The following is a 16,441-nucleotide window of genomic DNA, read 5'->3' as shown; positions in this document are numbered from 1 at the left end:
GAAGTAACATGGCTTTATTAATGAATTGCACAATCGGACAGCAGCACCTCCAAATTCACCTGACTGACTTGTTGTAAGGGAGGCAGAGGAGCTTAAGGCAGAATTTTCTACTGTACCTCTCAGAGGTCTTTGCAGGTGATAATTCTCCGATGGAAGATTCTGGAAGGTCTGCTTGTTTATGAGGCAACTTCACTGGCACCTTTGCTTCAGAGAATCATAGACTTGCACTCACAGATAAACCTGGAAAAAAAAAGTAGCCAACAACACTGAATATGAAGAAAATATTGGCAAACTTCCCTGTTAAAATAACAAGTGTCAAACACAAAAACTTTCAAGTTTTTCACTTCTCCTACCATGACAAGGCAAATTTAATATTTTGGTGGAAGCTGCTTCCTCCAGGCACATTTGATAATCATCATTTCAAAACTTACAGGACACATCATTGAACGAATACAATCTGAATGAAGGCTGTATTTAACAGTGTGGTAAATAAAATAAGTCCACATCTGGTATGTTTAATTTATGCCATTTAATTGGACAATCCATATTTGAAAATTCCTCTGATATGGATTCCCTTGGACTTTATTTATATACAAAATCCTAACTTGCAAATCCTTGCAATCCAGACCTAGATTGTCTCCATCCTTTAGCTGCTGGTACAATCTGCCATCAACACTTCAGCATCCCTCTTTCTCTTTGCTCTCATGGTATGTACACACACATAAACAGTACACACACACACACACACACACTACATAAAACAACATGGCAGGCAACACTGTTGGGTGACAGGATTGCTCTCTCTTTCCCATCCCATCTATTCTCTTGTTCTCCATATCACAAATAAGGGCTAACTCCTTGGGCAGGATGGGGGAAATCAATATCGTTGATATAGATCCAGAATCTATGTTGTTCTGGAGGATCCCAGCCACAGGGGTCCAAAAACAAAATTACTCTATTTTCCAACTCTTCTTCACACAGCCCTCACTCTCCCTGAGACATTCTGCTCCTTTTACATTCATAGCAGGCTCTTAAATAACGTTCAGTAATGAATGAGTGAACAAAAAATGAACTAAAGAACTGAGCATTTCTGAAACCGTGGAAGAAGCGTGATGTAAAGAAGCATATGGTATACTGGAAAAGAATGGTGGCTTAAAGCAGGAGAGCTAGCCTCCAGCTCTTCTGCTGGCTGACTACTTGATCTTGGGTAAGCTGTCTCATTTCTTCACGTGCCAAAGAGAACACTTATCCTGATGTTTTCATATGTCACAAATATAGCATCTGATGGTTTAGAAAACACTTGGGACTCATGTTCTCTTCTTACTTGATCCATCCAACTACCAACTGGTGACAAAGGATGCCCATCTTTTGGCATGGAAGCAGACGTCCACAATGTTGACCATAAGGTCTTAAGGTAGTAAATCGAGGTGCGCTCCAAGTCAGAAGTCTTGGCACCTTCTCCTCTGTACAGTTGACAAAAGAAGACCCGAGCCACAACCAGTGACTTCCACTGAGACAGTAATGGCAGAGCCTCTTTCTCACACCATGATCTCCTGCACCTGATCTGCCTCACCTCCTGCTGTCTATACACCAGTCCTGAACACCCATTACGTAAGTACATTACCAAAAGCCCTCAGCATCTCACCAAATGTGGACTGTCATCGAAATTCCCATAAATACATTTCTCAGCAGGGAAATGTATAGATACATAGATACTCCGTGAATGGGATAGGCTCTATCAAGAGTCAGCACACTTTCTCTGTTAAAAAACTAGTTGGTAAATCTTTCAGATTTTGTAGGCATATGGTCTCTGTCGCTACTGCTCCACACTGCAACGCAAAAGCAGCAGCAGACAACCCATCCACAAATGGGTGTGGCTGTGTTCCAATAAATCTTTATTTACAAAAACAGGCAATAGATCGGACTTAGCCTGCAGGCCTGTGTTTGCCAAACTCTTGAACCGCATCAACTTCCAGAAACATCTTGATGTCAAAAACATTATTTTAAAACTTCCTTTCAGAACCAGGGTCCTGATGACTCTTGATGAACACATACATCCAGGCACCTTTGTCCCTCTTCTTCCAATGTCCTCTGATAAACACCGACTGGCAGAGAGGACATGGAGCATTTATCCTTCGACTGCAGTTATTCTGGAAGACAAAGCAAGGGCAGAGATTAAAACCAGCCCCCCGGTCTTTGTGCCATACCCAGCATATCAAGTGCCCCTCTTCAAATTGTACTGAGTTCACTGTCTACCTAATGGAGAAAATAGAACCATTCTTTCACTTAATAGTCTTTTAGTAAGGGTATGGGGGTAGGGGTGGGAGGGGAGGCCAGGTTTACTAAAGGCCCTTATAAAATGCCGGCTGAAAGGAATAATGCTCCTTGGCACCACAGAATCTTTTTCATGTGAAGCTACATGATCACTTTTCATTTTGTTTCTCAAGCACCCCATGGCACCCATCCATGTATTAGGCTAATAACTGCATGAATCTAGTTAAAAGGAACCAAGCAATTATTTTAATTAGAAGAGAACAAAAGTAACACTCCTGGATTCTGTCTTAAGGGGGCAAGAAGGAAGTAGTCGGGGTTCAAAAAGATCCCACAAAATATTTTTGTGAAAGGAAAAATAATTAAGGCCAAATTTAGAATGTACTTGCAATAAATGGGCCAAATAAAATGAATGGCACCACTGTGCAACTAAAACCCATTCATATATAAGAGCCCCAGAAAGTCTATTTTTATGTGATACCATTTTGAGGGTACAGCCAATTTTACAAAGTGAAAGTGAATGTCTAGTAGAGACTTTAATGATCCTTGTGAATCTCTTACACAACTTCTTATAGGGTTTCTGTGTAAACTCTTTTATTAATAAGAGAAAAGGGGAAGGATATTGGTCAATTTGCCTTTTAAGGAGGATTATTTTTCTCATTTAAATTCTTGGAGCAAGGTGTCCAAATTTGTTTCTCTGGAAAAAAAAAATCTATCTTTATAGAAAATCCTTGTTACTAATCCATTCTACAGAAAGTGAATCCCACCGTAAGGGTTTTAATCATTTGAACCGAACTGTCATTCAGGAAGAGATTGCTATCTGCAGATTTTCCGTAGTCTTTGCCTTCCTTCCTCCCTTCTGGTCACAGCATTAGGGCTGTGTCACTCCCTCTCAGGCTTCCAAAAAAAAGATGAAATGAAACCCAAACTAGTCAATTCTTAAGTGTTGCTCCTTCCGTTTAAGTCTGTACATGTTTTATTGAACACCTGTTACCTTTGAGTATGCAGCAAGTTATAGATGTAGGTATGACCAAGATCTGAACCAGCCTTCAAGAAGTCCAGAATCTAATCATCAGACACAGAGGCATGGATGCAAAGGAGACCATGCCACCCCAGCTGGGTGGGATGGAGGGTCTCTGACCTCAGTTGATTGTTAAAGAATGGATTGCCCAGGAGAAAGACATGGAGAGTCCCTTCCCAGGGGAAAGATCAGCATACAAAAAGCTGAGACATAAAGAACCCCAGAGTAAACACTGGGGACTGCAAGCAGATAGAGTTGCTAGAGTGTGCAGCAAAGACCCAAGAGGAGCAAGAGAGCTGCCGGAAAGGTAAGCGAGAGCCAGGTGGTGGGAGAATTCGTGTTCTATGTTTAAGAGCCTGGACTGCCTCTCATAGAACAATGGAGAGCCACCAAGCAGTTTTCAACAAAGACTATCATGGCCAGCTGCCCATTCTAGAGTGAGCACTTGGATGGCTGGGAAGGGGATGAAATGGACACTAAGTGTCCCACAAATGCCATAGCCCAAGCAAGAGGTGGTAAGGCCTTGTACTATGGAGAGATGGAGATAGTACTGAAGGGGATTTGAGTTAAAAAAAAAAAAAAAAAAAAAACACTCTATGGAACAGTACCTGAAGGGTCAAAGTGGATGAAGTTGGCTTTGAAGTTTCTTAGTGGGGAGCAGGTGTTTTATCTGAGTGCTTGTCATGTATGTCCAGAAAGCTTCTCATCTTACAGGTCCTCCTTTAAATCCAGGATGAGCCCTGATCATGGTTCCAGGATTGAGATGCAGTAACAAATGTCAGCCTTGGGCACACAAGCAGATTGTGAGTCCCGGAAGGTAGTGTAACTTCCCTTCTCTTCCCCAGGCAAACACAGAAACCAGTCTCCTGCCACAAGTCTCCATTAAAATTCATTCCAGAAGCCTGGAATGAAAGAAATTGTAATGAATACTTACAGTGCTGGTTACTTTTATGTGTCAGCTTGATTGGGCCAAGGGACACCCAGATCACTGGTAAAACATCATTTCTGGAAGTGTCTGTGAAAGTGTTTCAGGAAGGGATTAGATTTTGAACCAGTAGATGACTAAGGAAGACCACCCTCACCAAAGCAGTGGGCATCATCCAATCCATTGAGGGCCTGAATAGAACATAAAGTCAGACGAAGGGTGAGTTTTCTCTATGCCTCAGCTGAGACATCTATCTTCTCCTGCCCTCAGGCTTCAGAGCTTCTGGTTCTTGGGCCTTCAGAATCCACCTAGAATTTACACAATTGCTCCCCACAAACGCTCTGTGATTCTGAGGTCTTCAGACTTGAAGTGAGTTATGTGACCAGCTTTCCTGGGTCTCCAGCTTGCAGAGAGCAGACTGTGGAACTTCTTGGCCTCCATAATTGTGCTAGTCAGTTCCTATAATGAATAAATACACACACATGCTTACACTTGGTTCTGCTTCTCTGGAGAACCTTGACTAATAATATACTTAAGGCAACCTACATATATTTTAAATAACTATATTACATTAGACTTATTTATGTTTTAATGTATTAAATAAGATACAGAGGACACTTCTCCAACTCATTTTATGAGCCAGCTAAGCCTTGATAACTCACCTGACAAGGATATTACACTAAAAGAAAGCTACAGGTGAGTCTCATGCTTGTGCCTTGTTGTAAAAACTATCAAAACACGCTGCAATACTTCAAATAAATAATATATCATAACCAGGTTGGGTTTAGTCCAGAAATGGAAGATTGGTTTAACATTAAAAAACCTATTAAATAACTCACCGTACTAGCAGAATAAAGTGTGTGTGGGGGGGTGTCTACAGGATCATTCTATAAATAAGTACCTAGTTTATGACAAATCTATCCTTTCAGAGGCCTGGAGAAAGAAATCTTTTTCATTCATGGTATAGGGTAAGTAGATATTGTGGAGAAAAAAAACAAATTTGATCCCAACTTCACACCATATGCAAAAAATCAATGACATATGGATTATAACTCTGAATATGAAAGGTAAAACAATAAAGCTTCCAGAAAACAATATGAAAGGATATTTTTCATGGCCTTGGGATAAGCAAAGCTCTCTTAAATAAGACATAGAAAGCACTAGCTACAAAGGAAAATATTGCAAAATTAGGCTACATAAAAATCAAAATGTTCTATCCATCCAAAGATACCATAAAGGGAGTAAAAAGTCAAATTCAGAGTGGTATATGATATTTGCAATATATAAATCAAAAAAGGATCCTATCCTTCGGGCATCTGGGTTGCTCAGTCAGGTAAGCATCCAGCTCTTGGTTTTGGCTCAGGTCATGATCTCAGGATCGTGAAATAGAGCCCTGCATTGGGCTCCGCTCTGGGCATGGAGCCTGCTTTGGATTCTCTCTCTCCCTCTTATCCTTACCCCCTTGCCCCTACATACACATTCTCGCTCTTTCTCTCTTAAAAAAAAAAAAGGATCATATCCAAAATATATAAATATTTCCTACAAGACAATAAGAAAAGAAGATCAGTGCATTGGAAACATTAGCAAGACACTTGAAAAGTCCATTCACAAAATATCCAAATGGCCAATGTACATGAAAAGATGCTCAACTTCTTAATAATCTGGGGAATCAAAACCATAATGAGATTCAACTACATATCACCAGAATGACCAAAATTAAAAAAGATGAAGAATACCAAATGTTAACAAGCATTCTCTCTCACCCACCGCTGGTGGGACTAGAAACTAATACAACCTCTTTAGAAAAGTGACCTCATTAAAGCTCAGCATGGTCATGCCCTACACCTCAGTAACTTCCCTCTTAGTCTACATACGCAACAGATATGCATGCACACCCACCAAGATGTGCATGAGCAAGCATTTGGCAGTTCTCCGAAATAGCCAAAAATCAACAACAACCCCGATGTGCATCAGGGGCAAAATGGTTAACTGTGGTATATTATTGATACAGTGGAATGAGATAAAACAAGGAGAATATAATTGCACCGCAGCAACACAGACACAGCTCACAGACACTATGTTGAAAGGATGAAACCAGATGCAAAAGAACACTTACCAAAGGAGTCCATTCATATGAAGCTGAGACAAAAACAAAAACAAAAAAATAAAAAACAGTCAGCAGAGTGGTTATTTTTGAGGAGAAAAGGAGAGTCTCAGCCTAGGGGCAGGCAGGAATGTTGGCTATATTCTCTTTCTTGTCCCAGGAGGTGGTTACAGGATGTGTTCTCTCCAGGAGAACACACTCCAGGATAACACACTGAGTCCCATGCTCTGCTCTTTGTAATCTTCGATAGATGGAACTCCAATAAAGCTTCCCGCCCAAAATTTCAAGTGTTGATTTCCATTTTCAGATGCAGTAAATGAAAGCACTAAATATTGTAGAATATTTTGATCAAAATCCATCAGTGGCTTATTCTCACCTATGTCAGTGTGCTCTCCGGATGTCAGCTACAGAGCAGAAAACAGGACGAACCAATGAACCACACCTACAGTCACAAATCAGCTGGATCAAGAAGAACAGAATGCCTTCCCCTGGAGGAAAAATGAATAAAACCAGGTCCTTGGCAGTTTCGCTAAAAGGTAAGTAGTGTGTGAGGAGAACAAAAAGTTAAAGCCCCAGTATGTAAAATAAAGACACACTGAAGGTCCTCCTGGAGGCTCATACACTGCTAGCCTTCTATACAGCGGGATTAAAGGGTAACAAATTTAGGCTGGCTACAAGGAAATGCTTTCTTACGAAATGTGTAATTAACCTGTAGCCAATGGTTTACTAAAATCCAACTAAAAAAAAAAGAAAGAAAGAAAGAAAGAAAGAAAGAAAGAAAGAAAGAAAGAAAGAAAGATAGATTAGCTATTTATAGCAGCCAAACCAGCATCTGTAGTTTCACTGACTAATATCGTATTACAAAGACTCCCCTGCTTCCAGGCAAAAACTGATAGCCAGCCAGGGTCAGGAAGAAAATTGCCCCTTTGGTGTAGTATTGCACAGCTCTTGTTATCTAATATTGGACAATTCGAGGGGCTGCGCAGTATTCGCACCCCTGTTCAGGGCGCCCGGCTCAGGGATCCAGGATGTGGCCCTGAAACAGGCTATTGTTTTAGTTCTGGATGGCAACACCTGTAGAGCTGTATTTAGGCAACACCTTGTGTTTCCAAAAGGTAAACACAATGAATATAATCAAAATTGTTTCAACACTACTGTTTTTACATCAACAATCTATAAATATATGGAAGAACTCAATATACGTGTGAAATAAACAGAGCACGCGTACCTACACCAAGGTAATTCCGAAGACAGCTCTATAATTTAACAGCTTGGATTGCAATTGTTGCGTTTTTAGGTACGAAAAACACAGATATTATTCATCAAAGTGATTGTCCTGCGCACTTGTATACCTTATATAATTTATTTTTTCAGGGCTTTTTACTTCAAAGGAATCACTAGCTAATGACATTTCAGACTTAAGAAATTTTTCTGATAGCATGCTGGAATTCCCTCAGGGACAGGATTGTGAATAAGTGGATTTTTTTAAAGATCATTAACAGATATTACAAACCAATTCAAACTGAGCGTTTTCTTTGCAAATTACCTTTAACTTTTAAAGCCATTGAAAAAAAAAGACAGTGAGTGATTTAATTTACTTAACCTGTCTACAAATTGCAGCTTTGTGCTACATCGGTGACTGCATTTCCAACCAAAAAATATCTCTAACTATCTCTAATAGAGATATTTTTCTAAATTATCGCACTCGATGAGTGATATTTCAAAAGATAGTAATTTTTTTTTCATTTAGCAAGTTGCCCTGAAATTGAGAATTTTATTTTATTGATATGTTTAAAGTAAAAACAGAGCCCGGCACTGTCTATATGTTACTTAATTAAAACTCTCGGGTAATTAGCAGGTTTATCATTTCCTGAGAGAATGGATATGGTGGAGCTTTGGTGATAGATTCTGGGTTTTTTTGGGGGGGGGGAGCTGATTTTTCTATTTAATGATCAAACCATAGTTTCTGGGCTAAAGAGCTAATATTTGGTGTGAGAAGCACCTTTATTCCCCCACGTACATCAGGTCTGATGCTTATTTGCATCAACACCCCGTTGTGTATGTTTTCCATTCAAAGAGCTCCCGGGGACTTCAAAGGGAGTTGCCTGCAAGGACAGTCTACGTGGGAGTCCTGAAAGACTCCAGAACAGGCCCAGAGCAGGGAGAAACCATGCCAAGACTAGCTCACACTGGAGCCCCCAAACCATGTCACAAAATTAAAGGGTCTCCCCTGCCTACGCCATCCCACAGCGCACGTGGGAAATGTCCCCAGGCTTGCCAAGCACTGCGCTGGCTTCTCGGGCTACTACTTATAAATATTTGATGAGTAGCGTCCCATTTATAAGAAAGTATGTTAATAAGAATATTCTTTGAAATTGGAGTCCAATGCAGGTTTTAAAAAGGCTCATTGTTTGAGGTACTACAGATTTCCTTCTTTTCCCTTTTAAAGTGCAAAGTCAGCTTACCACAAACCCAACTACAACAACAAGAAAACTAACATCCTTTCGGACGTCCCGTCAATAACAAAAACAAAAAAGAAATGGGTAAGGTTCTATTCTAAAGGATGGTCTATTTTTTTGGACGGATTCGTGGATTTTTTGCAGGTAAAGGAACAAAGAAACTAATATTCCTTGAGCGTCTCTTGTGTGCCAGATGTTCTAATTCTTCTCTTTTAATCCACACCAATATATTAGGAGGTAAATTGTATTATCCCCATTTTAAAAATGGAAAATGAGCCACACGGAGATCGGACAATAGGGTGTCTATTCCAAAGTCCCACAACGGTTGAGTGCAGAGAGGGTCTGGAAACCAGATCTACCCAACCTCAAAGTCCATGTCTGGTCTCTACCTCACACTAACTCCAGGTGCCTGCTGGTTTTAGAGGGATACAGCCCTGCCCGGTCTTTTCTCACCTCTCTGAGCTGGTCTCCTCATCTGGAGATACCACGGAGACAGCAGGAGCACCTGCGCAGCCCAGCATGCTGGAGGATGACAAAGACGGAGGGCATCCGAGTGTGGAAGAGCTTCGTACACCCCACACTCTGGACACAGTGTCTCATTCACCTTGCCTTCGATTTCAGGCACACTCTGCAGCATCAAACTTTATTCGCATCACTGTAGCTTGGTCTTTTTGTGAAAATAAATCTAAATGGGAGTGATTTTTCATGTAATGTAGAAGTCAAAACCATAGCTTAAAAATAAAATACAATAAAATATATAACATAAATAATGATAGAAAATAAAATAAAAGACACACAGGACATTTTCTGACCCCGGAATATCAATCCGTTGATTTAGTTTATACTCATTCAACAATCTTTACATACGCTGAGTTGAAGCTTAGATGTTGCATCATCACGTCAGATTTTACCTTGCCTTTGCACTGAGGGTAAAATCAAACATCCAGATAGGACCCACCTACAGGGCCAGGTGTGATGTGATCTGATGCCTGCTGGCCTCTCAAGCCTCCTCCTGAGCAGCATCCTGCACTCGCTGCTCTCCAGACACAGGGCCAACAGGCTGAGCTGGAGTCCTGCCTCCTGGGTCCCCCTTCTGCCGGCTGGCTACTCACCTGCTGCCCCCTTCTCTTTGTTCCTGACTCAGTTTAAACATCCTCTCCTCCAAAAGACCTTCCATTGCCTTTGGATCCAAAGTAGCCCAGCCCTGATCTTCCCACTTCTTTTGGTTTCCTTCAGAGCAATCTTACCATGTGTGACGCTCTCTGGTCGGTCCCTTGTGTGCCATCCATCCATCCATCTCCCCAAATCGAGTGTAACTCCAGGAAGTCAGAGACCAGCTCAGGCTTGTTCCCCCGACTCTGTCTCCAGACCATGGGACAGCCAGACATAAAGGACATGAGAAACTGTGTTGCCTTAAAGCAGCTGCACCTGATGTAAAATCACAAAAAGTCCCAGTCAGATACTCTGTTTCATGGCTGGGGTGACAGCCCTTGAACTGAAGGAGAAAAGCTCTCACGTTTCCTCCTGCACCAAGCTCAAGTTCTCTTCCCTGCAATGAACCCAGGCCTCCTCCCTGCCAGGTGGCAATGCTTGCCCAATCTGGAAACAGGCGGCCTATGTTGACTCCCAGCCTGGAAACGTCTTACCTGTTGGCTAGAGTCCTGCCTGCCAAGAAGGCACGGCTTCTCCTGTCATCTCAGTGTGACATGCCAATGAGCCCAGTGCCCTGAGGGGCCCAGGTGTGACTCTCAGGTGCTTCCAGGGGTTCCTCTGTCCGAGTTAGCAGGGGCTCTGGTGACAGCCCTGGGACCTCAGCTTCTGCTGCGCTAACCAATCCCCGCCCACGCTGTCACAGGGACAGTGGCAGGCCACCCTCACAGCACACCTCTTCCTAGCCTTAACCATTTTTTTCTTTACCCAATCATTTACAAATTAGAGAATACATATTTCTTGTAATAAGTGAAATGACACTGAAACAAGTGAGGACAAGCAAAGGTAATTCCCTCTCCCTGGAGATGACCACGGGCAAGCATGCATATGCCTATATCCATGTATTTTATGTATATAGTAATGGAGAGAGACACACGCTATATATAGTAAATACGCATCACGTTTATTACATAGTACATATATTTATTTATACTTCTATATACCTGGGATCCCATACTTGCTGGGACAATTTTAGTGTGGGATTTTATTTAATTACCACTGTTTTATGCATTTCTTTTCCCCTCCCGGGTGTGGTTATTCCCAGGATTGACAGGAAAGCACAGGTGTGCTCCAGCCAGGTGACCACACTTGTGTGCAGTGGCACCGATCTCCCTGTCTGCTCTTAAACACACCTGCCTTGGTCACACTGGGCTTCAGACCAGTCTTCAGAGAAGCGGGCTCTGCTGGTGTTTTCTCTTTTCCGTGGCTGGTTTAGAGACATGTGAGAAGACGCCTTCACCTCACCCCCCAGGGAGATCACAGACCACCCTCAGCACGATCCCATTTGTTTCCTATCACTCCTTGGCCCATCTTGCTCCCCTCTGTGCCTACTCAGCTCCTGTCTGGAGCTGCCAGCCCCTGTGCTATCTCTGACCTTGTCTCTTTTCCAGTGACCTTCTCAAAGTAACAGATCTTCAGGGCACGTCCTCTTTCCCTTTCTTCACAGGTGTCCCTCCGCATACCTCCTCCAGGAAAGCTCACCCAGGTCTTTGCTTGGAACCCATTTACTCAGCCCATTTGCCCTCAGGTGACGATTCCTCCTGACCCTCGCCCTACCAGATCACAAATTCGATCAACACATTGGTGTATTGCTTTGTAGCTTGCAAACTTATTCAAATAGGTTGCATCAACTAATTCTTACAATAACCCTATGAAACAGAGAGGAATGAATCTACTGGTCCTCAGAATACCTGGGTCTTCAAAGAAGTTAGCAGGCACCTTGCAAAGCAAGTATCAATATAGCCACACACAAAATATTCAGCTTCACTACTGTTACAGGAAATGCACGCTGATATCGTCTGGCCTAGGAGTTAGCAAATATACAAAAGAATGATTAATACCGTCCAGCAAGGGAGGACATGGTTGCAGGCAGGAGTTCAGATCGGTGGCACCTCTCTGACCCATAACTTGCCAACACATAGTGAATTAGAAAACCGTGGGACCATGCAATTCTTCCTGCCGGAATTTGTCCCAAGGAAATAAACAAAACTATGCAGAAAGTTTAAGCTACGAGGCGGTTTTAATATGTGACTGATTAAGCTGAAGCCCAGTCATGCAATAAAATGCTCTGAAAAAAAATTAAAGATACTAAGGTAGAAGAATATATAATATCAATATATAATACCATGCGAAGATTTTTATGTAAATAAAAAATGATTGCATAATAATATGAATTGTCGGAGTCCCGTACAAATGATAGATATGCATACAGATGTAAATATCATGCACCCCAAAATGTCAAGAAAGGCTATCTCCAAGTGATGACATTATGGGTGATATTTATTCTCTATTTTCTAATTTTTTTCCAGTAAGCACATATAATTCTGTAAAGAGAAAAATAAGGTGATAACATTTAAAAAATTGCCTTTGTCTAAACGGAACCAGTTCCACAATTGAATATTCAGCAAATATTTATTGAACTTCTATACACAAAGCAATCTGCTAGGTGATAAGGATGCAGTGGTTAAAGTTTTTTTAAAGAGAGAGAGAGAGAGAGAGAGAGGTGGCTGCTGCCCTGAAGAAGGTATTCTTGGAAAATGGAAGAAAGCCAGTGGGGGTTGCTGGTTGCAACAGGGAATGCCACCGGGCACAGCTGGAGCTCATTAGGCATTATTCTTCCCGAAACCCAAGAAATGGCCTCAGAGGATATTAATGCATCCGGTCATGCTTGGGTGAGACTGAGCCTCAGAACTGGACCTGGCTCTGAAAAAAAAGTGGTTTCTGAGAGTGGAAAATGGAGAGAAAGCAAGAGAGTGAGAACCTCTCCTGCTCTTCAAGCTCTCAGCTACTGTGTCTCCTGCCAGCCTGAGAAAAATGGCTGGAGTGGCCTGGCTGGGGAAGAAATGGTCCCATGGGTTGCATGACTGCTGACATTTATAAAGAGAAGGCCCAGAATGATCTGTCTTTTAAATAAGTGATTAGTGAAAGTTGAACAAAACTCCCTGCACGAGACTCCCTTTGAGTCTGCCCTACAGAGAAACATCCAGCCTCCTACTGTTCCTAGATGACACTCCCCCTTTCACTGTGCAAGACTGGAGCCTTGTACACACATCATATCTGTTTTCCCAGCCCGGAAGCCATCCCCAGGAAGTGTGGCACTTCCACAGTCTGCAAGAAGTCTTTGCAGCCTCGTGGGTACCATTTCGTTACCCCCACGGGATCACTGTCATACTCTAAGTTAACGCAGGGCATCTGCTTTGGGTTGGTTTTTTTTTCCCCCCACAAATGATGAAGAATTTGTGTTGATTCTTCCCCCAAAAGGCCACTTGTGAGCAGTGTTCATTTGGAGGCCTGGCTGAGGTTCAGAGAGGGACCACGGTGAAGGGAACCAGCCCTCCTGAGGACTGAACTCGTGATCTCATTAGCACAGGGTTCTAATCAACTGAGCCACCAGGCACATACCTCATTTAAGGCAGTAATTTGCTAAATGTTAATTCTTAGATTAACTACAGATGAGTAGAGTTCCATGGGGGGAAAAATGAGAGAGAATTTGTTAATTCTTGAAAGGAAATTTGGGTCATCAGTAGATGATTCCTCTGGTTAGTTTTAAGATCCAATTCCAGCATCTGAAGATGATATTCATTGGGATCTATGCCACTATCATTTTTTTATCAATACCATGATCAGGAGAACTTCAAGGAAAAAGCAAATGGTGTCACTTCTGCATGTGCAGAACACTACATAGATCCCTCCAGAGTTTCTATTTCAAACTTCAGGAACAAACCTTGGGTAGGAATAAGAAGGAAAGGTTTCCATAACTGAGGCAGAGATGGTCCTCTTGGAAGGGACCCCAGTCCCTTTGCCTCCACTCCCTGCCCCTGCCCAGAACCCTGATTCCTGTGGAGAAAAGACCTACCCTCTGTGGGAAAGGGAGCCCCGGACCCGCAGCCCTGTCTCAGGGCATGCTGTAATCCATTTGCCCTCTCATCCCCCAGCCGGGCTCTGAGGAGCCAGTTTTACAAACAGCAAATATGGTTTGGAACAAAGTTTTGACACTGACTCGGTATCCTGTGCTCGTATTACATTTCTATGAATATTCCACCGACTTTTCAACTCTGAAGAACAAAGTTTCCGCTCTCAGGCTACATTTAGCATTCAGGCCATTTCAACTTCAGTTGCTCCCACCCTGACAGCGATCTTTGAAACTGATATGGCCCTAAAAGAAACCAGAATAACTTTTAAAAATTATTAATAATAATAGGCTAGGTTCCCAGTCTTTGTAATCTTGTGGAAGAACCTCTGTGAGAAAGCACAGTGGGAATTGAATTGAACGTGTGCCCACTCTAGCTTTTCCATGGAAAAGCTGGCCTGCAAATGCATGCTGGTTCTGCAAGAGAATGTCTACGAACTGGAAAGGGATGGGAATGCAGCCCTGCTTTTGCATTTATCAGTTTTTGCCCCAAGAGCTTGAAAAAGACCATCTTTAAACACCTGGGTCTCTGCCATTGTAAGAGAAGCCCCACAACACCTGGTGGGGAGTCAACAGGGCACGTACCAGGAGCACCCTACCTCTGGCACTTGCCCGCTAGGAGCTCCTGAGAAAGTGAGGTATCCTCTCTGAGAGGTCAATTTCCTCACCTGGAAAATAATGATAATTATAGTTACTGCAAAACAGTAACTGTCTCCACAAGAAATAAGGGACATAAATTCTTTGGTCTATTGCCTGGAACATAGTAACTACTGATGGAAGCTTAACTATTGTAGCTACTATGTGCCACTCAAGCAAACATGCATGTGACATGCCTACTTTCCACATATCTCTTCCCTTATAAATCTAAAATAAAAAGTCCTTACAGTTGTCCATCCAAGAAGAAGACCTGACCACAGCCAGGCTTAAATAGGATGTTCAGATCCAATAGCTAAGAGTTAACACTCTGAAATGAAAATAGCTAGCCCTGATTCCTAAATAATGCCATATATATAGAGAGAGTAACTACTACTTTATATATATATATATATATATATATATATATATATATATAAAGATTTATTTTATTTATTTTAGAGAGACAGAGCACGCACAAGAGGGAGGAGCAGAGGAAGGAGAGAGAATCTCAAGCAGACTCCAAGCTGATTGTGGAATTGACACAGGGCTTGACCCCAGGACCCTGAGGTCATGACCTGAGCTTAAGCCACCAATCTTACACCTAACCAACCATGCCACTGACAGGCCCCCTAAATATAGCTTTTAAAAATGTTTTTTGAAATCCATAATAAAATGGCATGAGAAACATTCCAAACTTGCACAATCATGAAATCATAATTCTCTACAACACAGCAAAATTGTAGTCAACCTAAAGAAAACCAGGAATTTCACATTCTGAACATATAAAAAAAAAATTCACCAATTCAAGTGCAATCAAACTACACATATTTTTATCCAAAAATACAATCTCAGACTACCCCATTTTATATACAAGGAACACTCTTATAAGCACTTAGTAAATTACAATTTAAAACTTCTACTCAAGTTCAGGTTGACAGTTAGGAACAAAACAAATAGAAACTAAATGGGCGGATAGCATCCACCTTACAGTTGTGGGCTCCATTTGCTACTTTAATCTCCAGCTGGGAATATTAGTTCAATAAAATAAATATTTTTAATTTCCTCTATGCGTTTCCTCAAACCATGCCAATGCACTTATCTAGGGCTCACTTGAAAGATTTGTTAAACAACCCCCCACTTCCTTAAAAGAGGATGTTTGATTTTCTTATGAAAATGAAGGAATGGACGTGAGTACTCATTGTTTTAATGCACTGAGCCCTTAATCACTTCCAGCTCTGATTCATCAGAAAAGTAGTGCTCTTGAGGGATTTTTTTTTTTTTTGGTCACTAAATATTGTCTTTCATTTTGAGATATTTATTTCTTGCCAGAAAATGATACTGTATTTTTCCCCTAATGATGAAGGATGAAAGATGGAGAGAATTCCATTTGGTGATTATTGGACCACGAAGAAGTAAACTGACTCAGAAAACAAATCCCCAAAAGAAAAATAAAATGTATTATGTGAGGTGGAAACGTGGAATTCTTGGCAAATAGTCAACTGCGGCCCAGATTGGTAATGTGATAACGTCCTTGTTTTGTTAATATTTGGGGGTGGGGGTAAGGGTTTAGTAAAGCTCTAGGGTGTTATCTTTGGGCCAGAACCTCTCTACCCTCCATCATTACCTCTGCTGGCAAGGGTTTAAAGACACAAATGCCTTAGGCCTTGCAGAAGGTTGGTAACACTACACACACTATGGGCAAGAGTCCAAGATGCCATCCTTCCCCACACTAGCCAACAGGCTAAGACAGAACCTTTATCTCCATAGTTCAGGGGCCAATGAAAACCACCTCCAAAGAAAGCCCACTCTGAACTCTATTGCAGAGGCCTGAAGCATCACATTCAAATCAGTGCAAACAGGTGGATTCATGAAGTGAGACCTGCTGATTGCAATGACTCTGCCAAAC

At 41.9% G+C, this 16,441-nt stretch overlaps 1 long non-coding RNA gene across 23 annotated transcripts in view; it reads right to left on the bottom strand.

The window, feature by feature from the left end:
• The window catches only part of LOC119873653, a 111,863-nt gene that overhangs the window by 58,066 nt on the left and 37,356 nt on the right, over window positions 1-16,441 (bottom strand). For 11 of the 23 annotated variants that reach the window (XR_005365735.1, XR_005365739.1, XR_005365733.1 and 8 more), the window contains exons 2-8: window positions 10,028-10,208; window positions 9,234-9,465; window positions 6,698-6,809; window positions 6,334-6,356; window positions 3,901-4,676; window positions 1,325-2,150; window positions 117-240 (exon numbers count right to left, since the gene is read on the bottom strand). This is a non-coding gene — a long non-coding RNA (uncharacterized LOC119873653). Of the gene's footprint in view, window positions 1-116; window positions 241-1,324; window positions 2,151-3,900; window positions 4,677-6,333; window positions 6,357-6,697; window positions 6,810-9,233; window positions 9,466-10,027; window positions 10,209-10,296; window positions 10,398-10,426; window positions 10,612-11,680; window positions 11,791-16,441 lie in introns of those variants that run through there. The other 12 variants (XR_005365748.1, XR_005365732.1, XR_005365753.1 and 9 more) reach the window with 10 other exon arrangements.

Source organism: Canis lupus, chromosome 10 (genome assembly GCF_011100685.1).
Source record: "Canis lupus familiaris isolate Mischka breed German Shepherd chromosome 10, alternate assembly UU_Cfam_GSD_1.0, whole genome shotgun sequence".
Lineage (NCBI taxonomy): Eukaryota > Metazoa > Chordata > Mammalia > Carnivora > Canidae > Canis > Canis lupus.
The sequence above is the reverse complement of the archived record's forward strand: the minus strand, read 5'-3'. Positions and strand labels throughout refer to the sequence as shown.